This window comes from Canis lupus, chromosome 13 (genome assembly GCF_011100685.1).
Source record: "Canis lupus familiaris isolate Mischka breed German Shepherd chromosome 13, alternate assembly UU_Cfam_GSD_1.0, whole genome shotgun sequence".
NCBI classification, from domain to species: Eukaryota; Metazoa; Chordata; class Mammalia; order Carnivora; family Canidae; genus Canis; species Canis lupus.
The window spans coordinates 25,838,242-25,866,165 of record NC_049234.1 but is presented as its reverse complement, the minus strand read 5'-3'; the positions used below and the strand labels follow the sequence as shown (position 1 = coordinate 25,866,165).

At 48.5% G+C, this 27,924-nt stretch overlaps 2 long non-coding RNA genes across 40 annotated transcripts in view; one reads left to right on the top strand and one right to left on the bottom strand.

Moving 5' to 3' along the window:
• The window catches only part of LOC102151812, a 237,951-nt gene that overhangs the window by 51,279 nt on the left and 158,748 nt on the right, over nt 1-27,924 (bottom strand). For 24 of the 39 annotated variants that reach the window (XR_005368668.1, XR_005368671.1, XR_005368670.1 and 21 more), the window contains 3 exons: nt 26,418-26,539; nt 12,214-12,356; nt 5,849-8,299 (listed from right to left, as the gene is read on the bottom strand). The exons of 3 other annotated variants lie outside the window; for them this stretch is intronic. This is a non-coding gene — a long non-coding RNA (uncharacterized LOC102151812). Of the gene's footprint in view, nt 1-5,848; nt 8,300-9,341; nt 9,558-10,481; nt 10,688-12,099; nt 12,357-21,022; nt 21,437-26,417; nt 26,540-27,924 lie in introns of those variants that run through there. 12 more of the 39 variants (XR_005368659.1, XR_005368660.1, XR_005368661.1 and 9 more) reach the window with 12 other exon arrangements.
• Nucleotides 20,676-24,392, top strand: LOC119874434. The gene is made up of 3 exons (XR_005368694.1): nt 20,676-20,833; nt 21,250-21,346; nt 22,025-24,392. It is a non-coding gene; the product is annotated as an uncharacterized LOC119874434 (long non-coding RNA).

Below are 27,924 nucleotides of genomic sequence, written 5' to 3'. Positions count from 1 at the left end.
GCAGGTGCCCGGGGCGGCGGGCCAAGCCGTGCTTCTGCCCGCTGCGCCCCCTCCTCCTCCTGCCAGGCCAGCCTGGCCCTGGTCCTGCTCTCACTGCCCGAGCGGTGGGCAGGGGATGGGCACCGTAGGCCGGGAGTGGGGGCTTCCCTCTGTGGCCTCCTGGTGGGGTGAAAACCCCACACGCCCAGCGGCTCTGGCAACCTGCAGGTCTTTGTACATATTTCAGGGAGCTGAGGTGGATACCTGCAACCTGCAGGTCTTTGTACATATTTCGGGGAGCTGAGGTGGATACCTGAGGTGGATACCTGCAAACAGCTAACGCCTTCAGTGGAAACCCACCAAGACATTCCAGTGAGGCCACTGGCCCATAAGGTCTCATCCAGACACACCACAGGCCCTAGAGGGGGTGTCGGATAACCTGCTCACAATGTGTGAGCCAGGTCTCTGCTCTTGGAGGACCCCGGGGGGGCAGATTTCCTCATGGACTGGGTGAAGGGCTTGGGCCAGGGGCCTGTTGAGATCCCTGCGGACTGTGATGGGGTTGAAAGGTGGTCTTTGCTGTCAGATGGCCCTGGATATTGCCATTCGTGCTGCTACCTTCTTGGCTGTGGGGTTCTGGTAACTCTTTGAGCAGTTTCTTCATCTTCAAGGTGGGGAGGGCAATTTTTCCTTGCAGAGCCTTGCAGTGAGAATCAAGTGAGAATGGCCAAGAAGTGCCAAGTGCGGAGCAAGCGCCCCAAACAGTGGGACTGCAAGACGCTTCTCACCCATGGTAAGTTCTTAAAAGGATAATCTGTGTTAAATCATTTTCCTTCTGAGGAATACAATAGGCTGGCTTTGGGGCTTGGGACCCAAAAGACTCGCTGGATCAACAGAGACTCACTGATTCCTCATCTTCTTACATAAAACTAGGACCTTAGCTACTCCACCCCCAACACACTCATATTCTCTCTCTCTCTGATTCACTGTCTCGATCTCTCTATGCATATCCAGCAAAAAGCACCTCTGCTCCTACAGGAAACCAAACAAATGGGGGAATAGTATTGATCCCAGTCCATCACACAGATTCTGGGAAGAGCTAGCAGTAAGCTGGAGGTTCACAGGGGGCTTTCCTAATGGTTTCTCCCTATCAGATTGTACACTCAACAAGGATCAGATGTGCCAAGGAATGTAAGCAATACTATGGCAACCCCTGCCCTAGCAGGTTGCAAGTCACCTAACAGTTATTATTGATATTCTCACTGTATCTACCACCAAAAATATGCTGTGTAACAACAGAAGTTCAGTGGCATAGACACGAAGTATCTGTGCATCTGGGTGGCCAGGCAGGTGGCTCTGATGATCTTGGTGGGGCTCACTCAGGGATCTGGGAGTTCGCCAGTCGTCTAAGAGTTGCACCAGAGCACCTCGGTTATGTTTTCTGTGTCTCTCCTCCTCCCCCTGGAATCAGAAAGATGGACCAGAAATGTTCTTCCTTGGTGGGGACGGAGGTCCAACAGTGTAAACGGAAACTCTCCTTCAGAGCTTTCTCTGCAGTATATCTGTATCTGCTTGCGTCGGGTAAGGCAAGTCACAAAATCGAGCCTGGCATCAGAGATATAGGGGATGGGTGAAGAGCTGGGGCCATTCATGCAGTCAATTCACCACATCATTAAAAGGAGGAGACATATAATTACATCACTTATACAGTTACTGAGTGAAGTGCCCCAGTTAGGATTTGAACTCAGGTCACTTGGGATTGTGCTAAGCCCCACACCACTGCCACTAGGGCACAGACACAGAAGCGAGGCAGGGACCATTTGCAACACCAAGAGAGCGACCCTGATGCCACAACTGAGCCCTGGCAGGGATACTTCAGTGGATCTTAGATATGGATGGCCCTGGTGAGCGCACAGAACACCTACCTTGCCCAAGAACAGACTCACAGGCCGAGAACTAACACAGGTCTGGTGACCAAACTCTCTTCTTTACCCAATACGGAATGAGGGCAAACAGCAGGGAGTTAGGGGGATCCCTGGGTGGCTCAGGGGTTTAGCACTGCCTTCGGCCCAGGGCGTGATCCTGGAGTCCTGGGATCGAGTCCCACATCGGGCTCCTTGGATGGAGCCTGCTTCTCCCTCTGCCTGTGTCTCTGCTTTTCTCTCTCTTTTTGAGTTTCTCATGAATAAATATTAAAAAAACAAAAACAAAAAACAAAAAAAAAACCAGCAAGGAGTTAAAAGAGCTGGAATCAACTGGCAGCCCTATTTGGGGGAAAGAGAGAATTACGCAGTCGCACAGAAAGGAACGCAATCTTCCAAGCTCCCTAAACCCTGGGATAAAGGTCAAGCAAAGGTTCCATATTAGTTGTCCTCATGCTCTTTTCGGCAGCACATATACTAAAAAAATAATTGTCCTCCCCCGCTCCCCACCCCCAAACGTCTTCATTTTACTGGGGATGAGGACATGCAACAATAAACCAACCCCTGCACAGGGCCTGCAGCTCTGCTGTCCCTGCTGGGTTGAGACCAGAAAGAAAAGGCCAAACAGGGATCGGAATGGGTATCCAACATCAGGTTCAGTGGTTCTGGGCGGGGAGCCCTGGAGCTGAGATTTGTCATAAACGCCCCCAGGAGACTCTGATACGGTTACTCCTTGGATCATACTTCGAACCCTTCTCCCCAAGACAGATGAAGGAGTGTGGCTGTCAAATCACCCCATGCCCTTCGGAGCCCACGTGCGCCCCAGGCTACAGGGCACTCAGGCTCCAGTGGGGAGACATAGGATTATGTGCAACACGCGTGCACGCACGCATATACCCCCCATGTACTCATCACATGCACGTGAGCCCGAGCAAGAGTGGGGGGTGGATCCGTAGTTAGAGCAGCTGACAGTGCTTCACACCCCACACAGCTAGCACTGTCTCCAGGCTCTGCACACAGACAGCACCGCATCTCCGCCTCCCCATAATCGGAGGCAGGGGGTATTTTTATCGCTTATCATTTTCAGGTGAGAAAAATAAGGCCCAGAGACGTTGAAGTGTCCAAGTCCCAGGGCTAGCACGCTGCGGAGTCCAGATGTGTCAGCAGACACTGCGACTCCAGGGCCCATGTTCTCGCCCACCGGCTGCGGACCCGCAGCAGCATTAATCCTGCCTGGAGGTGCTGCTTGCCACCAGATGCTCCAGCCCACCCTCTGAGCGCCCCTGTAACGACGGGAGCAAAGTTCTTGAACTTGCCCTGTCGCCCCAGCACCTTAGAGCAAAGCCATTAAGATCATGAAGTCCTCTCTCGGATGCCTTTGTGCCGGGAAATGGCTTCGTCACATCAACTCCCATTTTTCCGCCCACCTCCTCGTGCCAGCTTCCCACCTAACACGGGGTGCCATGAAGAAGGCGGCTACCCTGGGACCTACGGTGTGCACCAGGCAAGGAACATGCCAGCCTTCGGTCTCCACAGCCTTGCTAGAGCTACGCATGCCCCCCACCCCATTTTTGCAGACAAGGAACTGAAGGAGCCTCAGAGAGGTTAGGCAACTGGCCCATGGCCCCACAGCCAGCCCGAGGGCCAGCCCTGTATTTGAACGTCATTCTGGCCTAGTCTAGAGCTTGATCTCTCACCTTCTCCGAAGCGTGATTCACGTGCCTGTGTCAAGGCCTTTGGGGACTGAACAAAATGTCAACACCCAGTGTGAAAAACGTGATGACCATCTTTACTGAAGGGAAAGGAACTTAATGCGGGGGGTGGAGGGGAGGGTGCTCGAAGTGGGAATAGGAAATATGCTGCTTCCCAGCAGAGGGGCATTCTGGAGCCAAGGAGATGCTGTTTGGAAGGCACGTTCCAAGGAGGGGTCGGCTGCCTGCAGTCCATGCCCGGGGCTGCTAGGGAGGCCTCCGGGCTGCGTGCTGGCTCTGGCTCTGCCTCTACAGAATGTTCTCTGCGGACGTGGCTTTTGAGGATGAGGATGGGCGTCCTGCCAGCAGCTGACAGGACACACTCTCTGGCAAGCTTCCCTAAGATGGGATAAGGAAGTTTTGTTTTTCGTTTTTTTTTTTTTTTTCCTTCCTACTCCATGTTTCTCCAGCTTGGGGGAAAAAATTCGAAGAAAGAACAAACTGAGCCTCCTTCTCCTTGCAAAGAAGAACTTAGAAGTGGAAAACCTAACAGACTGAAAATGAAATTCTAAAGAAAATATCATTTCCCATCTGGGCCTGTGCAAGGACCTCCAGTGGCCTAGAACAACTGCCCACCTGGTGTGGGGATGGCAGCATTTAGAGGGGTCGTCCTTGTGAGGGAAGGGATACCAGACTGAGGATGAGGAGTCCTGGGGAATCTGCACCCAAGGGCATGCAGTGGGGTTCCCTGCGATAACGACTCCACCCCTGGTCATTTCACCTGGGACGTCGCTCTTACCACGGCCACCAGCCCCATGTCCCTGTGATTATTCAGTGTGAGAATGAGGAGGAAAGCCTTGAACATGGTAAAGTCCTGCTGCACGTGTGAAATGTCCCTCTGATGAGTGGAGCACAATGGCAGCTCTAGAAAGAGGGGGCACAGCTTAGGGGACACGATGCTGTGGGCTCCAGCACCCAACTGCGGGAGTGGGAAATCGGGCTCTGCTACTAACTAGCTTGTGACCTTGGGCAAGTCACTTGCTTTGTCTGTGCCTTTCCCTTCACCCATAAAATATGAGAATACTCATACTCCCAACTCCAAGCCTTGTTGCGATTATTAAATAATCTGATCTGTGATGATCAAAACAAAGCCCGTATGTGTTAGCTATTATAAAATTAGCGACAGCGATACTACGTTATACATAGTAAAATATTATTCACCAGTTTGGGCCACCTTCAAACTCATTCTGTGTAGCTCCTGCAAATATAAATGCTGTTTTATATTTGGAAAAAATGTGGTAAAAATACTTTCGAGATGCTTTACAATCTTAGAGACATTGATTTTAAAATAGTGCAAAAACGAGTCCACTGAATACTCACTGAAGAGGTATTTTAATGAGCACCGCAGGCACCATGCCTAATATGGTGGGCAGGCCCTCATGCCCTGTCACCCTCCTCCTTCCTTCTGGACGTCCCATGACTAGATGGCAAGCATGGGTGCTGGGTGTCGTGTCCACGGCCCCGCATGAGGAGCAGGGGGAAAGGTGAGACTACCGCACTTACGGTCTGGTGGGGGGCAGGCCCTGTGCAATACAGTGCTCAGCGGCGGGGCCTCCGGGGATTCCATGGAGGCTGCACATGAGCCCGGCCCTCCCTGCAGCACTGGGACACTTGGGGCACGCAAGGGGCAAGAGCAGGAGGCAGGTGCACAGCCTGGAGACACATGGGCGTTCCTGGCTGAGGAGTCTGCCTCTGACTCGGTGGGAACAGGACCCCCAGAGAGGCCTGTCACCGGGAAGTGGGTGACACAGACAAAGCCGAGCTCCAGAAAGGACATTGGACAGCACTGTGGAGGACGGGAGGACGGGTGGGCAGCGGCACGCCTGGAGTTGGGGAGACCCCCTAGGAGGTTTAGAAACAGCATCATGGGGTCTGACATCGGGAGCCAAACCACACATTGTGGTGGAAAATCCACCAAGTGGCGACTTGTGGAGGCGGCCACAGGAGAGGTGAAGGGGCAGAGTCCAGGGGAGCTGAGCTGGAGAAAGACACACATCTGAGACTTGAGGGTTTCCTGGGGAGAAGCCCACATTCTGGAAGTTAGAACAGAAGGGTCTGGAACCTGTGCTCCCCAAGCACTGTGTCTGCATGAGCTTTCTACAACTGTACAAACAAATCACTACAGACACGGTGGCTTCATTTCTTTTTTTAAGATTTTATTTATTTATTCATGAGAGACACACAGAGAGAGGCAGAGACATAGGCAGAGGGAGAAGCAGCCTTCCCGTGGGGAACCCGATGTGGGGCTCGATCCCAGGACCCCGGGATCACGCCCTGAGCGGAGGGCAGACGCTCAGCCACTGAGCCACCCAGATGCCCCAACACGGTGGCTCCAAATAGCACACATGCACAGTCTCAGTCTCCAGGTCAGACGTGCCACAGCCGGGGCCTCCATCCCAGCTTCTGTGGGCTGGATTCAAGGTGTTGGCTCTTAACTGGGAGGCTGTGGGGAGGGACCATCTTCCAAGTTCACTCATCCACGCCCTCGGATGAATTTGGTCTCCTGTGGTTGAGGATTGAGGGTCCTTTTCCTTGCTGGCAGTCAGCAGGGGCCACCTTTCTGCCTCCGGTCCTCATGCCTGGGTCCCTACATGTGGGAACCAGCAGCACACTAAACCCTTCTCACACTGGAGGCTGATTCCTCTTGGGGGAAGGGAGGAGCCGATCTCTCTGATCCCAATCAAAGAAAGTTGTCTGCATCATCCAGAATAATCTCCGCATGGGCCCACTGCTTAGTCACCTTAATGCCATCTGCAAAGGCCCCTCTGTCAGGTAAAGTAACGATTTCATAGGCACAGCCCCAGAGATTTGGGTGTAGGCATTGGGGGGTGGGGAGTGTACTATTCTGGCTGGCAGAGCTTCTCTGCTTCTCTACAGGAAACCTGTAAAATAAATAATAAAGTGTGGGGACCATCATCATAGATGGGAGCCCTGGGTTCTAAGAAACCGGGAAGAGGCCCACTGCCCAGCCTCAGAGAGCAGGTGTGGGGAAAGAGAGGAATATCAGGAAAGACTCCCCAGAAGAAAAATGAGATTATCCAATGGAACCTAAAGATGAGTGAAAGTGAATGCAAGTGTCACCATCAGAGGTGCTTAGCCTCCAGACTCAGAATGACACGTTCAGGAGAGGCCAGGAGCTACAATGAACTCCAACGAAGTTGGTCTAAGATGTGGGCAGCAGGAGCCAGCCTCCCTGAACGCGAAGATCCGCTGTCACCCTCCCTTCCCCCGGTGGGACGATTCTGCAAGAACCTTCCAAGAGCAACAAAGTGCACCTTCAGGGAAGAAACCCCACCATGCAAGGGAAATGAGCTAAGTGAATCTGCATGCGCTGGTTGAGGAAGAGGTATGCGACACAGGAAATGAAAATGACAAGCAGACCACTATGCGTAATGGGTTTCCAATTTCCGCCCCTCGTGCCGCCAAAAAGAAAGTGATTGCTTGTGACAGTGCAGGGGTTTAACAGAAGCCAACTGGTAAATATTCAAGAATTGTGCAAAATGGATTTTAAATCTTTAATCGCCATGGTGGGATCTCACCCCTCAGATGTCGGCAAACCTACAATCCGGGGCTTTCTTTCCTTCATAAGAGTCTGAACAGCCCACCACTGGGTTTGCATAAATGACCGAACTGATAATAGGGATTATCTCAGGAAGAGGTGGGAGGTGTTTGACAGTGGGGTTGGCCACTTTTCACTCCCCCGTTTGTTAATTTTTAAAATTGGTGCAATTACAGCCTTTTTCATAGTTCTTCATTATTTTCCAGATATTTAAAAAGTAATGAACGTAAAACGCACCCCAGCTTGCTGGGATCCCCATTCTCAGGGCTCTCTCGCGGCTGCAGCATCATCCCCTACGCACAGTGGCCCCCCCATAACGGGCCGCTCATCACTGACCACGCTGCTGGGCACCGGGCGGCCCAGGCCAGCCAGACGGCGGAGGCCCCCGGGGAGGCTGGGCACGCTTCCTTGGGAGAAGACCTCCATCAGCTGCAGTCTGAGCCTCGGCCCTCATGCCTCATCTGCTACAATCATTATGAATCATACTCGGAATGTCAGGCAACTAGGAGAGCGTCTCCAGGGCCCGCCGGCCCTTCCCCCTGTGCCGTCACAGCCAGAGAATGTTCAGGGGGCGGAGGGGTGGGGGTGGGGGGCTGAACTGCAGGCAGCAACACCAACTCGTCGCCCAGCCGACGTCAAGCTTTCTCATGTGTAACGTCCTGGCTAACACACTCACCGCGGCCCACGGAGCGTGGACGTGGGAAGGGGGGCTACTGCCCAGCAGGCTGGAGGGAGGCCCGACGGTGGCCTGGCCGAGGCTCCCCGCAGCAGACACTCCCTGGTGTGGCCAGATTTCACTGCTGTCACCACCTGGAGCACAGATTTTTTCCACCTGGAACATTCTGGCCTCTATCCCCCGGGGCATTGCTCCAAGGCTCCCTTTCCCTCTGTGACCTCTCAGCACGACGAACACGCAGGCTAGCACTCCGTGGAGCGGGGAAGGCGTCATCACACGGAGCAGCGAACCTGCCGTCACTGGTGGTGCCGGACATGCCATCATACGGATCAGTGAACGCAACATGACACGGTGTCCCGAAGAGGGTCGGCCGAGAGCCAGGCTGCGGGGGTTCCTGGGGGCTTCGGGGAGCCTAATGGTGGAGACAGAAGCACAGATGGACAGCTGCTCCTTTCCACGGGAGAGCCTCTGCCCACCCCCAGCCAGGTGCCTGGCATAGAGCAGCTGATCGTGATGTGACTGCGGATCCGTGGGCCGTTTTATCTGAATGTTTATGGCACTTATATCTTTCCTTATCATAGCCCCCTGCCCTGGAAACAATCTCCATCCTGCCCCTGTTTCCCAGAAGGTAGCCCTTTCTCCACATCACTGGGATGCTCAAGCAGCGGGCTCATGAATTCTCTGCACGTGCTACAGTTCCTCCAGCCACTCCCACGCTCTGCGACATTAAAGCCATTTCTGGTTTTTCGCTCTTACAAATACGACGGCCAACATCTTTGTGCATAAGCACAATGGGATTCTGAAAAGTAACTGAAAAAAAAATCTACCTATTTTTTATCGTTATGTTAATCTCATACGACAGTTAACCCGCGGCTTGGTCAGGTGTGGCATCATCCCTGACACATGGAGAAATGAGAACACTCGTGCCCCAGCTCCTGTCTGCCGGGTGACAGGCCAAGGCTGGCTGCCAACATAAACGAGGGAGTCGGGGTCCAGGTTTTAGCCACTCATGCTAAAAAGTGAAGGAGAAGGCGGCTGACACATTCTTACTATATTATGAACGAGATGGCTGGAATTCAGGTGTCTCGTGAACCCTCCCACCACCTCTCCTACCCACCACCATCACCACAGCCCCAGAACACTGAAAGGTCTCTTTGGCATGGCCTGGGAGAAATCCACACACGAAGTTTGGAAACAGCACTCTGAGAGCTTGATATAATAGGGTCAAGAGGCCTTAACTCAGGACAGGGACATCTGGATTTGAGATTTGCCAAGTTTGTTTCAGACTCTCCAAAATTCCTTCGACCTGTCTGAGTCTCTGTTTTTCCACCTAGAGGCAGTAGGGTGATGACCAGAAGATCTCTGGGGTCCCCTTTCTGATGTTCTCTGAGGCTCTAGAACCCAAGCAGAAGGGAGCTGCCAACCTAAGATAGGCAGGAGCCTGGTGGTCTCACCTGGACCAGGAAGCTGGACCCTTTGGATGCAAGGCCCCATAGCACTAGAGCTCTGATTCTGGAAGCTACCATGGTCTGGGCCAGGACAGCAGCTTCGTGACACCTGTGTGGCTTGTTGAATTATAAGTGTCCTGAGGGCAGGGCATGGTAGGACTCCTCTTCATCTCCCTTACACCAGTGATGTGGTGAGTTAGGTAGGAGAATTCATTCTGTATCCTTTGTGACAGCAAACAAACAAACAAAATTGAACGTGATCTAAAAGATACCAGCAAAGGGCAAGTTAACATAAATCATGACCCAGCTATGAAAAGTGACAGTGAGCCATTATGCTTATGACCGAGAGCTGTCCTTAATAACATAGAGAGATGTCCACCACATATTCTCCTGGGGTAAATTAATTACAGGACCACACGGATGGATGTGTGTGGCCAAGCATGCCCATGAGGGGTATATATATATGTGCTGTCTTTGGAAACCTCTGGGTCTTGGGAATTAGGTGAACTTTTAAACTTTACCCTTTGTCCTTTCCTGACTTACTTAGTTTTTTTTTTTTTTTTTCATTATTAATAAGCATTCCTACCTAGTAGTATCTAAGGTAGGGAATGGCAAACCACAGCCTTTGGGCCAAATCTCCCCATCACCTGCGTTTGTTGGGCCCATGAAGTAAGAATGCTTTGGAGATTTTTTAGTGGCTGGGGAAAAAAAAATCTGAAGATTTCAGTGTGCAAAAATGAGGCTTTATTGAAGCACAGTCATGACCAGTTGCTATATATTGTCCATGGCTGTTTTTGTGTTATAATGGCACAGCGCGGCTGCCACAGAGACCACACAGGCCCCATGGCCTTAAATATTTGCTCTCTGGTCCTTTGCACAAGCAATCTGGAGACCCTGGTGTAAGACCTCACCAGCTCTGGAACCCTGTGCAAGAACCCTGCCCCAGAATGGCAGCTCCCCACGTTTCTGTGGCTCACACTTGACTGCCATACAGAGTCAATCCTCACTACTATCAGGATTCTGAATTGTGAATTTGCCTACTTGCTAAAATTTCTCTGTAACCCTAAGTACATGGCTCTTTCCCAGTCATTTTCAGATATTCCCAGGGCGGCAAAAAAAAAAAAAAAAAAAATTGAGCTGTCCGACTTGCATGTTCTCCGCTGAGGTTGGACAAGGTGACACTCTACTCCTGTCTCAGCTCTCGTATTATAAAGAAGTCTCTTTTCTGAGGTCGATGTGGTGCCACGTTTTCCTCATTTTCACTTCTTTTCTGGGTGGTTTCGCTGTTGAAAAGGGCCTCTAAGCCCAGAGCCTTACTACTGTGTTCCTGAGCAGAGACAATGATGTGCCTCCTGGAGGAAAGATGTGTATGAGATAAGCTTCATTCAGACTATGACTTACACTGCTTTTGGCCGTGAGTTAGTTCAATGCTCACAAATCAACAATATGTATCAAAGACAGTGCCTTTGATCAGAAACGCACATAAAACAGTTAATGGGGCAGCCCAGGTGGCTCAGCGGTTTAACACTGCCTTCAGTTCAGGGCATGATCCTGGAGACCCGGGATCGAGTCCCACGTCAGGCTCCCTGCATGGAGCCTGCTTCTCCCTCTGCCTGTGTCTCTGCGCCCCTCCCTGCACCCCGCCTCCCCGTCTCATTCATGAATAAATAAATAAAATCTAAAAACAAAAACAAAAACAAAAAACCCCACAATGTTATATATTGATTGGTCAGTGAAAATGTTGTGGCCAGAGGCCCCCAGACCCTAACCCTCTACTTCCCCCTGGAGTGATGATTCAGAATTCACTAATTCAGTGTCTGCCTCTACTTTATACAACATAACTACGGCAACTAATGAGAATCAATTATACTTGCTTTCACAATTTATCCTATCACCACCACCTTAATTCCCACCAAACTGTGAGTTCCTTGGGGCCAGGGACTGTGACTTGCTCCTATCTGTATCTGGGACACCATGACAGGATATGCCAGGCACCCTTTCACCTACCCCATGGTGAGGCCAGGAGCAGTGCAGAATAGAAAGGACTTATGCTCCCCTGCATGCTCCCCACATCTCCAGCCTCCACTCCACCAGGTGACAGCACAGAGTGGCTGTTGAGCCTCACAATCCTCTTTTAGAGAATGGGGATCGTATGGCACCTGCCTTGGTTTGTTGAGGGGACTCAGTGAGCCAGCACACGTGAGCACTTGGCTCCTGGGCCCCTGTGAGCAGCCAGTGAGCTCTTATTACTGGAGAAACTTCAGGAGTCCCTTTTTCTTTCTCAGGAAACTGTCACTATGCTTGACCACATTCTACCGAAAAACCCCTTTGCACACATTGAACCCAAGCCTTCTTGTAGATTCTGTTGAGTTCTCGGTAGAAACCTCTAAAAAGGAAAAGCAAGTAGCCACACAGTCCAGTAGGAACCATCATGAACTTGTCAATCCATCAACACTTTTGGGCAAAGCACTGCGACAGACGCAGAAAGAGACAGACCTCTCCCTAATCCCATCCCCAAATATCAAACATGTAGCCTTTGAAGACAAATATACAGAAAAGATCCAATTACCCTGTAAGGTGAAGATACTTAGAAAAGAGTAGGGGGAAATATAATTCTATAGTGTGTTCATAAACCCAAACTTACCCTTATGCAACACTAAAGCAAGGTATTTATGGCAGAAGGGCTCACCAAGTTTATGGTGCCCCTTCTAGAACTCATGTACACCTGGGGAGCAGTCACCCAGACAGGGACCACATCTCACACCTGTTCGCTTCCGAGGAGGGACGATGTGCCCAGTTCTCATCAAAAGCATGCAAGGGAAGTGACTATATGCCACTTCCAGGACGAGGTGTTTAGGAAGTAGGTGTCCCTCTGTACCTCCTTGTCCCTCCTCTGCCAGCTGGGTAGACTTCAAGGTCGTTGAAAGGATGGCAGACGACGAGCATGGAACACACTTGAGTCTTCCAATCGCTGCAGAGGAGATGCCACCCACTGACCAGGCACATCCCCCGGGGGCTGTTCTGTGAATAAGAAATAGGCATCTTTTGCACTGAGCTACTAAAATCCTAAGGATCTAGGTTTGTTACAGGATCTAGATTTACTTGAAAGGAACAGTCTCACCCATTTAAAACAAAAAAAAAACCTTGACAAGGCTACACTGCTAGTAAGGTGTTATTCCCACTAGGTGCTTAGAAAGTTTCTGAAGCTTAAGACCCAGATGCTGACGTGCTAAGAGCTCTCTAAGTGCTCTGAGAGTCCGGATGAAGAAGGGTTCAAGGAAAATACTCTGAAAAACACAAAGCACTCTAGAAATAACCAAGTTGCATTTGTCATCAGCTTCCCTGTCCACATTCCCTTTGCCTAGCCAGGTTCAGTCCTTCTAGAATTTCATTTCCAGTGGAAGCAGAGAAAGCAAACGTGGTCACAGACACAGCTAATGACTCTCAAAGCCTTATAACTTTGAAATGGGCTAAAAAAAAAAAAAAAAAAAAAAAGTCTATCCCTTCCACCCACCCGGTCCGCACCTCTCCACCCCCATGTCCTGGGTTCAGTTTATTATGAGCACTGCCCATGGCCAGAAGTGGTGCTTCACAGAAGCCAAAGCAATTATCAGAAATGAGTACTAGATGTGACAGGGAAGCCAGATGTGCAGACAGGGGCATTTCAAGGTCCTCATTTCCCTGCTCACAATTAGTCAACTTCTAGCAGAGATGAGAAGCTGAGGCTATCACAGACTAGGGACCTTCTCTGGCAGCTCCAATGAGGAAGGGCTGCTTCTGCACCAGCACAGAACCCTACAAGGTGCTCATGGATTCAAAACACTAGCTAACCTTCTGCTCAGAGCTGAGGACAGTTCCCAGAGAAAAGAAACCTAGTCTGTCCAGCTACTCCCCTTGCATTCGAAGTATACCTACTATGTGCACCAGGTGGTGACACACATATACTTCCAACCCACACATTTTCAAGGGCCTACCATCCCGCCAGTTCCCATTCTTCAGAGCAGCTGTGATAGTCCAAACCATGTGCATCTGTATGTCCGTCTTTCCCACAAGAAGGTAAAGGTCTTTGAATCTGTGCGACCCCAGATTTTGCACAGGTTCTCAGGATGTGTTGCTTGAACTGAATTGAACCAAGTGAAGGAAGGAAGGAAGGGAGGTAGGATACTGGAATACAAAAATGAACAAAATGCTTTTCCTAAAAGCCCAAGGCCATGATTGTAGATTAATATTGAGGGTGGACAGATAAGTAATCACAGTGAGTCTGAGGACATCAGATGTGTAAAATAAAGAAATAATGGAGAAGCCATTAGCTCTGGCAGGAGCAGTCTCCCCGCAACGAGCAGGCATGAATTCGGACCATCTGATTCATTCCACATTCCACAGCAACCTGGCCCGCCTCACCATAGCACCCCCTGCACATTCTTATAAGCTTTGTTCATCATCTGTCCCCTTCAAAGACAAAATTCCCCAAGGAGCAGAGACTGCTTTTCTCTTGTCCATTGCCCAGCACCCAGAAGTGCTCGATAATCATTTCAGACAGATCAGGTCGGAGCCACATACAGGTTCTAATCCCATAATAGATACAGATATAGCTACGTGGTGCTAGGCTTACACACAGGACAAAGCGGCTAACTGCCGCGAAGGAAACAGCAAGAACGTGATACACACACACACACACACACACACACACACAACTCGCAGCTACCACAATGATAGCAACTCGTCCCATGGAGCCCTGGCTATTCACCAGTTGTGGTCCCCAGAGTGAATGCGCACAAGGCCTCATGAGGAAGTCAGCATCATTATCTCACAGAGGAGAGAGAGAGGTAGAGGCACAGAGTTGGTAAAGACCAGAGTTGTGTGACTTCACAAGGTGTCTTGCTAGAGCATGGCCTCAAATCAGGAGAGTCCGAGGGAAGGAGGAATGGAATCACTCCGGCAAAGCAGCCAGCCACCAGCACGGGGCTAGGCAGGCCCTGGGAACAGAGCAGACCCCAGCCTTCATGCCTCATCACAATTACCTGTGAACCTGTCTCATCAAAGGAGCCCCACAGCAACACTAGTTGGGTGATGCTAAACCACCTGAAGATACTTCACCGAAGCCTAGATCCCTCCCCAGCCAGTTAAAGCCTAGTTTATTTTTTTTAAGATTTTATCTATGTATTTGAGACAGAAGAGTGAGAGACAGACAGAGAGCACATGAGCAAGGGGGAAGGGCAGAGGAGACGGAGAAGCAGACTCCCCGTTGAGCAGGGAGCCCCTGTGCAGCTCGACCCCGAGCCCTGTGATCATGACCTGAGCAAAAGGCAGACGCTTAACCAACTGAGCTACCCAGGCACCCCTAAAATCTAGTTGAGAAGATGGGGGAGTGGGGAACGCAGGAATTGGGATACTCATATTCTTTGCAAGCTCCTGGGTGACTATGGGATGCAGATGGGGCTGAGGAGATGTCTGCAAACCTGCTACCTTCCCACACCAGCCAAGAGGTTGCTGGAAATCCGATGGGAGTACAAGAAAGAATGGGTTGACTGTTGGACCACTGTTAGCCTGGATGAGTTGCGAATGTATCCTGAAACAGGGTCCCTGTCAACTCTGCCCGTGGCCAAGAACTGCGTGCCCAGCAGCGCCAAAGCAGTAGGCTCACAGCTGCTTAGGACGGATGCCCACCGCCTGCAAACCTAACGCTCTGTCCTGCAGGAGCTGGGGACCTTGTAAGTCACTCGACTCTCTGAGTGTGTTTTCTCATCTGCAAAATGAGAATAACCATGTTGTGAGGATGAGAGGGGACCTGGACGCTGAAGAATTCACTAGGATGGAAAACAAACACCACCGGACAAAGACCATTTAAAGAGAAGGTGTTACCGCTGCCAACTTGGAGGACGTTGGGCAGAGTGGTGGGTAGGGCAGGGATCTGGGTTCAAGCCTGGCTTGGCCTTTATTATGGAGTCAAGAAACCACTTAACGTACAGGTTCTTTTCTGTGGTCCACAGCAGAGCAATGGCTCGTGTACTCATCCTCTCCTTCATCAAGCTTGCACTGGGCATCCACCCCGAGGTTGTTGGCTCAATCAAGTGACATAATACATATGAACATGCTTTGGAAATTGTAATATGCCCTAGAAAGGAGAGGCTATTGTTCTTGTGCGTGTAATGATTAACCACGGGTTTCCAGGGTCTACAAGGACCTCACAGGGGCGCATCACAGTGTGATGCTCCAATTCCTCCCACCCCATTCCCTCTCTGTCCAGTGTGACCTCTACGTGGGTCTCTCCAGCGATGAGACCCCGGCCACTGTCTGAGACCCACTCAGTCCACCCGTAAGGGCTCCATTTCCTTGCACTCCGCTGTCTCCCTGTTCTCTTCACTTCTCCATCTTGTTCTGATCCTTGGGGCCGTCCTTATAAGACACATCGGATCTACTGTCAATCCTTCCTGTGTGTTCTGGAAACAGAAGTCCAAGATCAAGGTGTTGACAGGCTTAAGCTCTGTTGAGGCCTCTTTCTTTAGGTTGCATGTGGCTACCTTCCTGCCACGTCCTCTGATTAGCAGGAGGGAGAGAGAGATTAAGTACTCTGATCTCTCTCCTTATACAGGACTCTAATCGTATCATGGGGCCCCACACTCACAACCCCATCTAAACCAAAACACCTCCCAAAGAGCCCATCTCCAAGTGCTGTCACTTTGGGGGTTAGGGCTTCACCGTATGAATTTTGGGGGAGGGGGACACAATTCAGTCCATAAGACAACCCTCCAAAAGGTTCTCTTGCTAAGCAGAAGCAAATCTTATCCAGACACTGAGTACCTCCAATGCCTACAAAGCATTAGTTTTTTATGTGGAGAAAACAAATAAGAATTACCTGCTCTCAAGGCACTTCTGGTCTAAGGAGGGTCTCTACACATAAGAGGCCCCTGCACCCATAAGAAAGAATGGGCCATAAGCAAGGGACAGGAAGTTCACAAGAGAGTCAAAGAGGTCACAAGAAAACACAGCTGTGCCCTTTGATTAGCTTTTATTATAGAGGTGGTGATGCCTGAGCTGAAATCAGAAGACTCTCTTCCATTCACCACTGACTGACCACCTTCTCTTGCTTACAAGGCTCCACGCTATAAGCTGCAGATGTAGCCAGGAATGGAACAGATAAACCAGCAGCCTCTACAGAACTGAATTTTGGTTCCTGCTGTAGGTGTGGGATCCTTCAAGGTGGACGGATCATGCCACACTTCTCAGCACCCCTCATCCCGAGCACAATACCTCATCCCGAGGACATTAAGTAGAGGCTTAATGACATAGCTTGTCAAATAACAAGCAAAAAAGACCTCTCCAAAGTCAGCTTTTATCCTCAGAATTAATTAATTTGTATTCCCTAAAGGATGGCCAAGATGGTGTCTCTCTAAATGCCAGAGGCTCACTCACGGATGATTAAGGAGAACCAGGGGCCCCAGGGGTCCCAGAGAGCTGAGCCATCGAAGCAACATGACGCCGTTCTTGTGCCAACAGAGGGCAAACAGGACTGGCCTGGCCTTTTGATGACGACTCATCACCCAAATCCCAGGTCTTGATGACAGGTTCAATCCTGTAAAAATTGAATCTGGTGAAAAAGCTGTGTTGCTGCCCACGGTGCTACAGGTCTTGGGGAAGGGCTGGTGACTGCCACCCCCCATCAATTGTGAGTGCCATGGTGGAAGGTCTCTCATAGCTGACAAGGCCAAGGCAACAATGCAAGGTCATAGAAACAGCTGTTGCATTCAGTAAAAGGAGGCTGCCCTCAGCTACCTCAAGTGGGATTTGAGTCAGGACACAGTTTAAGGTACGTCTCTGCTCTGTGGATCCTTGATGAGCAGAATATCCAAAGAAGCTTCCACCAGAGTCGAGAAAAGCAGTTGTACAGGGCGCCAGCTTGAACAAAGTGTAACATCTACTTCTGGGTTCCTGTCAATCTCTCTCAACATTTAGTGAGAGATTGTTGCTATTCAGCCTTGAAAGCACTTTCCCCTTTTCAGTGGACTTTCCTGAAATCATGCCTTACTGAGCTATGGTTCTTACCCAACTCTACTTCCTGTGCCAGAATCTTATTGACAAGAAATTTAAAAGGAACTGGGTGCCAGAATACGCAGTGCAACACTTGTTTTTATTTTCAGTAACCTAAAACATTTTATACTAATATTTATCCTAACATTAATTTAATAATAAAATATTTTATACTAAAATATTGCATATTTTTAGTTCACATAAAAGTAGGATGCTGGGGCACCTGGGTGGCTCAGTGGTTGAACGTCTGCCTTTGGCTCAGGTCGTGATCCTGGGGTCCTGGGATCAAGTCCCACATCAGGCTCAGCCTGCTTCTCCTTATGCCTATGCCTCTGTGTCTCTCATAAATAAATAAATAAATAAATAAATAAATAAATAAATAAATAAATGCTCTTAAAAAAAAAGTAGGATGCTATAGTGTGGCTTCCCCTTGGTCATTTCAAACACTGAAGACATTTGTCTGCATATTTATGCTTACACTGCTCACATCCATACACAATTCATCAGAATGGGCACAACCATTGCTTTTGTCAGATTTGCCAAGTGTTAGATTTTTTAAAATGTATTTCTTAAAACATCATCTTATATTGTTTTAAACACACACACACACACACACACATACACACACACACACACGGAGGCAGTCCCCAACTTAACGATGGTTTGACTTAACGATTTTTCAACTTTACGGATGGTGTGAAAGTGAAATGCGTAGACTAGAAAGCGTACTTGTAATTTTGCACTTGGATCTTTTCCCAGGCTAGGGACATACGGCATGAGCCTCTCTTGTGGCGTTGGGCAGCAGCCACAGCTCCCAGTCAGCTAGCAATCACAAAGGTCAACGGTCGACAACTGATACACTGACAACCATTCTGTTTGTCACTTTCAGTAGAGCAGTCAATAAATTACATGAGATATCCAACACTTTATTATCAAACAGGCTGTCCATCAGATGATTTTGCCCAACTAGAGGCTAATATTGGAAGTGTTCTGAGGACGTTTAAGGCAGGCTAACCTAAGCTACGGTATTCAGGAGGTAGGTTAGGTATATTGCAGACATTTTTGACTTAAGGTATTTCAATTTAACATCATTTTATTTAAGATTTTATTTATTTGAGCGTGAGAGAGAGAGAGATCACAAGCGGGGAGGGGATGGGTAGAGGGAGAAGCAGACTCTCCACTGAGCAGGGAGCCCGATGTGGGACTCGATCCTAGAACCTGAGAACATGACCTGAGCCGAAGGCAGCTACTTAGCCAACTGAACCACCCAAGCGCCCTCAACTTCGTGATAGTTTTATGCGGATATAAGCCAAACCTAAGTCGAGACAGAGCTGTATACACACATACACACATCTATTTTGAAAACATCCCAGAGCTCTGGTTAAAGTCTTAATGTCTTCAGACAAAAAAAGTCTCACAGTTCAATTAACATTTGCCCTTTGAGTACAATGTGATAGGGAGGACCTAAAAAAACAATTAAAGGGGACTATTAAGAATTTCTGGGAGAATGGTACCTGTATCTTACCCTGAACTTACACACACACACACACACACACACACACACACACACACACGTTTTAAAAGACTGAGATACTTTGTTATGTGATGGTTTTATTGTAACTAAAACCATTTCTGATCACAGAATTTCTGAAAATTGTCTCTTTTTTTTACCATATTTGCTGGAAGAGGATTATTCTTTTTGTTGAAAGACTGAACTTTTCCCCTTCTTTTCCATAGCTTTTGGTTGAAAAAAAAAAAGTTTCTACTAATGAAGTAAGCAGACCTCTAATATTTTATATGCTTTTCAGCTGTGTAATTTAATATTGGGATACTTCATTATTAGCTTATGTCATTGATAAAGTGGTGATGTGTATGAATATTAGTTCAACCATATATTTATAATGTCTGGGAATATGTGGCTATAATGGCTGTGGGAGAAATTATTTGGCAGTGTTCACTTGCTTGCAAAAACCTAGTGCAAGAGCTTAACTATCTAAGTGCATATTGAAATGAAAAGAACATACAGAGTGGACTTAGCTTCTGGCTTCTAGACAAACCTGTGGGTTTCACGCCCCCATCCCACAGTGAGCTCCTAAACTTCACTGGGTAGCTAGAAGGAGCAACAGCATAAAGTGTGAGAGAGTGCTCAGCATTTTGCCCAGCACAGTGAGGGCTGGATAAGGCACCTATATATTCTATATTTACTAATATCACCATCATTATAATAATTACCGAGAGAACCATCCACGGAAACGCTATGTCAGAACAAAGCAAAGAACCTGGAGCACAAAAGTGAGGCTCACATTTAAAAGCTGCAAGAAGTCATGGGACAGCCCAGTGAGCAGAAGGAAACAAACAGAAAACCATTCTGGAGAATGAACCCAAGAGGAGTAAGAGGCAGGCAAGGGGCATGGGACAGTTCTTGCAGGAGCTAAACCAGTGAACACACTGGAGATTCCAGGGCACCCCTTTTTGCATCAATTTCCTCCCTGATAAATTGGAATGTTACCTGGTAGTGGGGTGATTACACTAATCAACTTCTAATAGCCAGTAGCACACAGCAGAGCTTCCAGAGATGTTAGTTTTGTTCTTGCTTCTCCCTTCTTGAATCAAGGAGCATTGGCTCTAAAATGGGAAAACTAACCTATACATAAACATAAATCCAAGCACATGAAATTTTACATCAACTACAAAAGCCTAGTGATCATTAAAAGTCCCTGGGAGGAACTGATCGTGGTTTGCTAATTAATTGGGTTTACAGAGATCAAGCATCACTTAACTAATCATTGCTCCTTAGAGGAGCAAATATGATGACTGTCACTTGGCAAATTTCTAATTTATACTCCTCTGGGAAGATCAGAAGAAATGCACACTCAGGAATCACGTTCTCCCTAAAGTTTCCAAGGATGAACAATTACCAGCTTCCTTGGATAAAGGGAAGATGAGTCAGCTGGTTTTACTGTTAGCCGGCATGGACTGCAGGCGCCCCTATGCATCTCCAACCAATAGCTTTGTTAAGGATCAGACGTTGGAAAGCCAAGAGTAGATATAAAAAATGGGTAAGTGTTTACTGGGTAAGACTTTTTTGGGCGGCACCACCTGTGCGCAGGAACATGCCATGGAGACTTAGTTGGATGGAGGTCATGAAAACTGAACACACATGTGCAGAAGAAGTACATCCACACCCAACTCATGTGCTTAATACCTTTCCACTCATATCAAAACATGTTCTTTATTAAAAAAAAAAAAAAGTAAAAGTAAAAGCTCCTACTTTCTCACACCTTCCAATTACATTTCCCAGAAATGTCTGTTAACAAGAAGTATGTATCCTTCTCAGAATTTCTCCCATGTGTTGATAAATATCTGTAGGTACCATATTGTTGTCTTGTTTTACAGAAGCGGGCTAACTCTATACCAAGAGTATGATGACTATTCTTCAACGGACCAATTGTGGACAGCTTTTCATATTGGTATATATGAATTTATCTTTTTTTTGTATTTAAATTGGGTTTTTTAACTTTTCACTTTAAAATAATTCCATACTTCCAAAAAGAGTTTACAAGTACAGTGAATTTGCACAGCCTTGCAATTTCTCAGGATTGATGTCTTGTGTAACCACAGTACAATCACCAAGTTGTGTCAGGAAAATAACACAATACTATTGCTTAATCCAGAGACTTTATTCAGATTCTATCCAATCCAGAATCCAATCCAGGATCGGATATGCCACATATGGCAATCACCTGCCATGTCCCTTTGTCTCCTGCAATCTGGAATCATTCCTCAGTCTTGCTTTGTCTTTCATTTTTGAAGAGTACTGACCAGTTCTTTTGTAGAAGGTGCCTCAATTTGGTTCTGTCTGCTATTTTCTCATTATTAATTTCAGTGTATGGGCTTCTGGCAAGAACTCCATTGAAGCAGTGGATGACTCCAGGGCTGGAGTAGAGATAGCACACGATGAGAACATCCCGTGGTGCCAAGAGGTAAGGCAATGCTCAAAAAATGATGAGTAAATGTTGAAAGGACATAGAGCTCAACATGAAGGACACCCCAGTGGCCAAATCCAGACAAAACTGAGCAAAAAAAAAAAAATAATAATAATTGTAGTTATTGATCTACATATAATAAAAACGCCTGCGTTTATACCAATGCGAATAATTAATTTTTTTTAATGGAAAAGAAAAGAAAGCTCTTCCTTCCATTTGGATTCCAACTGATAAATATAGAAATAATGATGAGATGGACAACCACTGTTGTGCAAACACCAAGAGTTAAACAGTTTCAAGCAAATAATCAAGGATGGTGCTAAAATTAGTCAGGTACAAGTAAGATGAGAAACCCAGTATTTACATAGTTTCAAAATACCTCCCGACAAGATACTGATTAATAATAAAGGGAAAAACAGTAACTTTACAGTGGAGAGACCTGGCGAACACTAAGTTGATGAGAACACCAGGTTGACCTTCATCGAGTGATCAAGGTCATTATCACCAGTTATGGGACAAACCAAGGCCATGGACCTCCTGATCTGATGCACCCTTTCTAGTGACTGCTGAGTGGGAGGTTGTCCAGCAGCGAGGCTATCTTCCAGGTCTTGCTATTACATCAACGTTGTACAGCGAGTGTCTTTTGTAACTTGTTTTATGGTTTCTCGAGGACAGACTCATCAGGAGCGCACACACTATCAACTTTTAGAAGTCCTGCCAAACCTTCCTTCAACAAAGTTGGTCTGATTCATCACCACCCTGGCCCCCCAGCAGTGCAGGAGAATACCCATTTTCCCTTGCCAAGTTCATCGCTACAACTTGCTAGAATACCTAATGCACGAGCAAAGGAAAGCAGCTATGGCTGTGCCAGCACAGGGGCAAGGTACTGTGAGCAGGATCCAGGAGAACAAGGGACACAGCGACATCTGGACATGGAGGTATTTTCTGAGGCTTAACAAGGGCGGGGCTCTGGGCCAAAAAGGACCCAAGTGCATGCACATGTACAAAAAATACCAGAGAAACGACTCTAACGTATCTGCAGGATGCCATACTCATTTGCTATTTGGGAATGAGTCAAGAGTTTGAATTTGCACCAATCCCCACTGGGCCTCAGCTCCAGACTTCAAAATAACAAGCCTAAAACAATAGTCATGTAGTAATGAAAGTTTCCCAATCAAACTTGCTAATGATAACTCCCAACCTTTGTGTTGTGTTTTATAACCAGCTTCGCATCACTTTATGGACATTTCGTAACAACTGTGAGAAAAGCATTACTACCCTTTACAGGTAACAAAGAGCAGACACTCAGTGAGAGGACGTAACTCGGCCACGGTCCAACAACTAGGCAATGAGAGAGGCATCTGGGGTTTGGAAGCCTAGGTCAGAGTTCATCTGGAGAGCAGCGGTTCTCCAGACCTGGGCTATTATAAAACTAGAGGCACAGAGGCATTCCCTCATTTCCTCTCCACAGCTACCTGCTGAGACTGGTACCAATATTAGTTTCATTTTGAAAAAAAAAAAAAAAAAAAAAAAACTGGGATTTTTGCCACCAAAGTCCTTGCCAGCAGTTAAGGGCCAGGCTAAGGACTCCCACTGGTTTATGTGACTTCTAGGCCCATGCCCTTGTGACGGTACCACTGGGGCTCTTATCTATGACCATAAAGACCTTGTTTCGTGCTGACTGTGCCCTGGGCAGTGGGCAGGGAGGAGGGGGAAGAGAGCTAGCTTGTTCATGCTGCCTGGTGCCTCCTCTGAGATGAAGAAAGGTGAAGCACTGGCACCAGGGCCAAAGCCCTCCCTTCTCCCCTACACGATCAACCCAATAAATTCTCAGTCACGATCACCTGCTGTATACAAGCTGGCTAGACCCTATAGACCTGCTTTATGAGCTGGTTTGGAGCAAGACAATCCATGAATAAAAACCAAAGTGATAGCTCAATACCCGATGATGACGTCAGCGATGGAGACAAGACACAGCTGGACGATAAATAACGGGGCTGAGAAAGACAGTGACTGTCAGAACTAAGTATCTGCCCCTCACAGCTCCCCTGCCACTGAGGCAGGGGCGAAGGAGCCGTCGAGGGCAGAGGGGAGGAAGAGGAAGGCAGAAGGGAAAACTGCCAGCAGCTACTAAGCACCTACTTAGTGACCTCACTTACCTTTCTCTAACAACCCCCATGGTAGGCATTATCCCCATGTGGACAGCAAGAAATGAAGAGAGGCATCTGGTATTTGGAAAGTACGGCTCAGAGAGGGTAGTTAACTTGCCTAAGGCACCCAGGTACCGAGGATAAAACAGAATGAAATACAAAGTGATAAAAATACCAGGATAAAAACCAGCTGTAGCTGGAACTGAAGTCAGGGTCCATGGATCCCCCCTACCGGGCACCAGGTTTTTGCTGCAATTCACGAGAGCCAAGGGCATCGGACTGTATAATAAATCCAGAAGATGGAACCTGATAAGGACTGAATTGTGTCTCCCCAGAAATGCTATACTGAAGTCCCAGTCCCCAGTGGGATTGTATTTGGAGACAAGACCTTTGTGGAGGAAATGAGGGATAAGAGAGGTCATAAAGGTGGAGCCTGGAGCCCAGAGGCCTAGTATACTTACAAGAGAGACACCACAGAGCCTGGGTATTGTCTCTCTCACTCTCGCTCTGTGAGGAAGCAAGAAGGGGCCCATCTGCATGACAGGAACAGATTCTTCACCAGAAATTGAATCAGCTACACGTCGATCTTGGACTCTCCCATCTCGGAACCGTGAGAAAATGAATTTCCTGCTGTTTACACCACCCTACCTGTGGTGTTTTGTTATGGCCGCCCAAGGTGACTACAACTTGGCCAGTCTATAAATAAGACCAGTGGCCTGATGACTGTGTTCTTTGAGTATGCCCTCATCACTTGTGTTTGAGTATAGCCCCCAAATTTTGCTTAAATATTTAAATTCTGTGTGTAATTTATACACAGGGGCGCCTGGGTGGCTCAGTCGGTTGGGCATCTATTTGCCTTCGGCTCAGATCATGATCCCAGTGTCTGGGGATCGAGCCCCATGTGAGGGTCCCAGCGTGGCAGGGACTCTGCTTCTCCCTCTGCTCCTCACCCTCCTCATGATTTCTGTCACTATCTCTCTCTCTCCCAAATAAATAAATAAGATCTTATAAAAAAAATTATACCCATAAATGCCTGTATTCCTATAAAACCTTCATAAACGAACCCATTTTCTCAGAAGGGAATAAAATAAACAAAACATTGAAGCTGGAACATTTTCTTCTTACATCCCGTTTTGAGTTGAACTGTGTCCCCAGTTCAGGTACATTGCAGTCCTAAACCCCCCCCCCCCAGTACCTGTGAACGTGACCGTATTTGGTAATGGGGTCTTTGCAGTAGTCAAGTTAAGATGAAGTCATCCTGACTAGGATAAACCTAATCCTTGTAAGAAAAGGGAAGTCTGAACATAGACACACCAGAGAGAAGCCCATGTGAGGCTGGAGGTGGAGACAGGAGAGCTGCAGCCACAAGCCAACATAGGCCAAGGACTGCCAGATGCCACCAGAGGCTGGGAGAAGAAGAAGGACTCTTCCCTAGAACCTTCAGAGGGAACTTGGTCCTGCTGACCCCTTGATTTCAGGCTTCCAACCTGAAGAACTGTGAGAGAATGAATTTCTGGTCTGTAGCCACTTAGGCGGTGGTCCTTTGTTACAGCAGCCCTGACGAACTAATACACACCGCCAATAAATCCACGCAGCCCATCCTGCAATGCTCTGAATAAGGAAGGTAAAGTGGAAAGCACTGTAAGGAGAATGGGATGCATGTACCATTTCTGCGACAGCTCACCATCATAATGACCATATTCAATAAGCATGATGGACTGTCACGATTTATAATCAATCACATTGCACCCACAGACACATACAGGTTCTGCAATGGGAGTGACAAAAGGACTGTCACCACGCCCTGTCAGAAAGGTGAATTTTAGACATTGATACTGTGGCAAAGGGCAAAACAGCGAATGGCCAGGAAGGGGGGAGTGTGAAGGGTCGCAGGAAGCATGCCAAACGTAACTCCTGTGGGGTAATGGCACAGAGGAAACCCCCCAAGAAGCCCCGGCCCATGTTTTCTCCCCAGGCTAGCCTCACTTCCCCGTCTATTTTGACAAGGCTGTTTCCACCCCACACAGGCACACGCCCCTGCAGACACAGAGGAGCCCAGCACACCCTGGGGACCGGCGCTCAGTGCGGAAAACCCAAAGCGTCACCCCCTCCTGCTCAGCAGGCCGTGGAAACGGGCTGCCGGCGAGCCCCCCGGGGTGCCCATGGTTGTGGGCGGTGGCAGGAGGAGGTGAAGACAAGCCAGCAGCGAGTGTCAGATGCAGGCCGGTGGCCCTTCCGGGCACAGGGCCGCAGGTGGGCGGTGGGGCGGCCCGCTCTGGGCCTCCGAGTCACAAGTTTGGAAACCTGCTTCGAGCTCACTTGAGCGAAGGAGACAGGGGTGGGAAATACAAAAATACACCCCTGTGTATTCTTTAGGGTTCAACCTGGGAAGAGGAAGCATATCAGTGATTTCAATAAGCAGAATTTCAGATAAAGAACCATTTACTGAAAGGGCAAAAGGGGGTCCTGAGGCCTCCGAGAAGTAGTGGCTGCTCAGAACAGCACATTCTCCCCCTTAGGGATGGAGGGCAAGAGTGGGATTATGGGAAGCCAGGTGGGCCCTGTGGGGTCTTGGCTGGGGGTGTCACTTCTGAGAATAGCCAGTGCAAGCTGGAAGCCACTGTTGCTCCGGGAACCAAGCGCTGCTGCCAGGGGAGGAAGTGTTGCCACAGTGACAATGTCAGGAACAGGGGGCCGATGGCAAGGGAAAAGACCCTCCTCCCCCTCACCCCCGGGCTTCCAGTCTCCCTTGGAGCAATCAGATCTGGCCATGATGTGCTTGCAGTCCTTTGGCGCTAGAATCAGAAGCGGTGGACTGGCCACTGCTGCCTTTATACTCGGCCTACACAGGGTCAAGAGCCAAACGTTTACAACAATGAGTCAGTCACGGACCCTGGGCAATCAGATAGGATACCGACCTGAGCGGGGCACCCAGGCCAGTACATCACAGCGGGCGTCCTGGTTCCTTCGAGTTCCCCACCAACCTCTGCGGTCTGCCCACCAGATCCACATCACTCGCTCACGAGTTGCCTGCCTGGCCCTGGAGACAAACGAGTTTGAGACACAAATGAGTTTTCCTGCAGAAAAAGAAAGCCAACAGGGTCCCCCACACTGTATGTGAACACCTTCGTTCCCATTCAGTGTGCATCAAATTCTAAGAAAGCAGGGCATGGGTCTTGCCCACCGCTTGATTTTTCCCGACAAACTCAGAAACTGAATGGACGTAACCCTTCTTTGGTTTCGGGGGTTGTGTGAGTCACTGTTGAGGTGACATGGGACTTCCCTCAAGGGTTTGGTCTACTTATGAGGGGCAGATAAGCAAGAGTCAAATTTGAAAGAAAGAAAGAAAGAAAGAAAGAAAGAAAGAAAGAAAGAAAGAAAGAAAGAAAGAAAGAAAGAAAAAGAAAGAGAGAGAGAGAGAGGAAGGAAGGAAGGAAGGAAGGAAGGAAGGAAGGAAGGAAGGAAGGAAGGAAGGGAGGGAGGGAGGGAGGGATGGGCACGTTCTGATGTGATAAACCCAGGGGGCTCAGGAGTGTGGGAGGAAAAGGCACACAGTAGGGGTGACATGGGAAAAGCTTCCTGTAGGAGGACAGGGAAGCCAAGAGACCAGGAAGGACACGTAGGCCCAGGGAGAGATGGGCAAAGGCTGACATGCATGTGACAGTGTCATGGTCCACAAGCACTCTGGGTAGTCCACATCTCTGAGTCTCTGTCCACCTGTGTCCACCTCACGTCGCTTTGGCTCGTGAGACCACACTGCCCACAGGGAAAAGTCCAGTGTTCTCAGCCCACAGCTCTCTACCGACATGGACTTTTGGACCTCGTCATTCATCCCCTCCTCTTGCCAATCAATGTGGCTGAAAAAAATAAGTCTGTTCAATAGGGTGAGTGTGGTAATGGGTTACAGCTGGGACATCAGTCTAAATTCACAGTTAGCTTAATATAGGCCCGGATGGATATCTATGCAAATATTTATACACGTGTGGGTCTCTGCGGGTTAGTATTTACACACACGTATACTTCATCACCGTCACTGAGAAGGCCTAGGAGCAATGACATCCCGGGAGCAGTGAGCACATCTAGGACCCGCAGCTTGGTTTCTACTATCAGTCTCTGATAAAACAAACTGGGCTCCTTGGGAAATGGCCGATTCTAGGTCTGGGGTAGGAAATACACAAGTAGAGCCAGAAAGTAAGGAAATGCTCAAAAACAAGCAAGCACACAAAAACTCTCACAGTAGTGGAAGGTATGTCATAATAATGGGGGTAGGGAGAGAAGGTTATGTCCAAAGGGCATAGGAGCCAATGGAAAGGGCTCCCAATGGCCAAAGCTGGAAAAACATGCGCCAATAAATAAAGTCACACTGGACTTTGATCCAAAGCATATAATTAATATCCATGATGCCATATATATATATACATATAT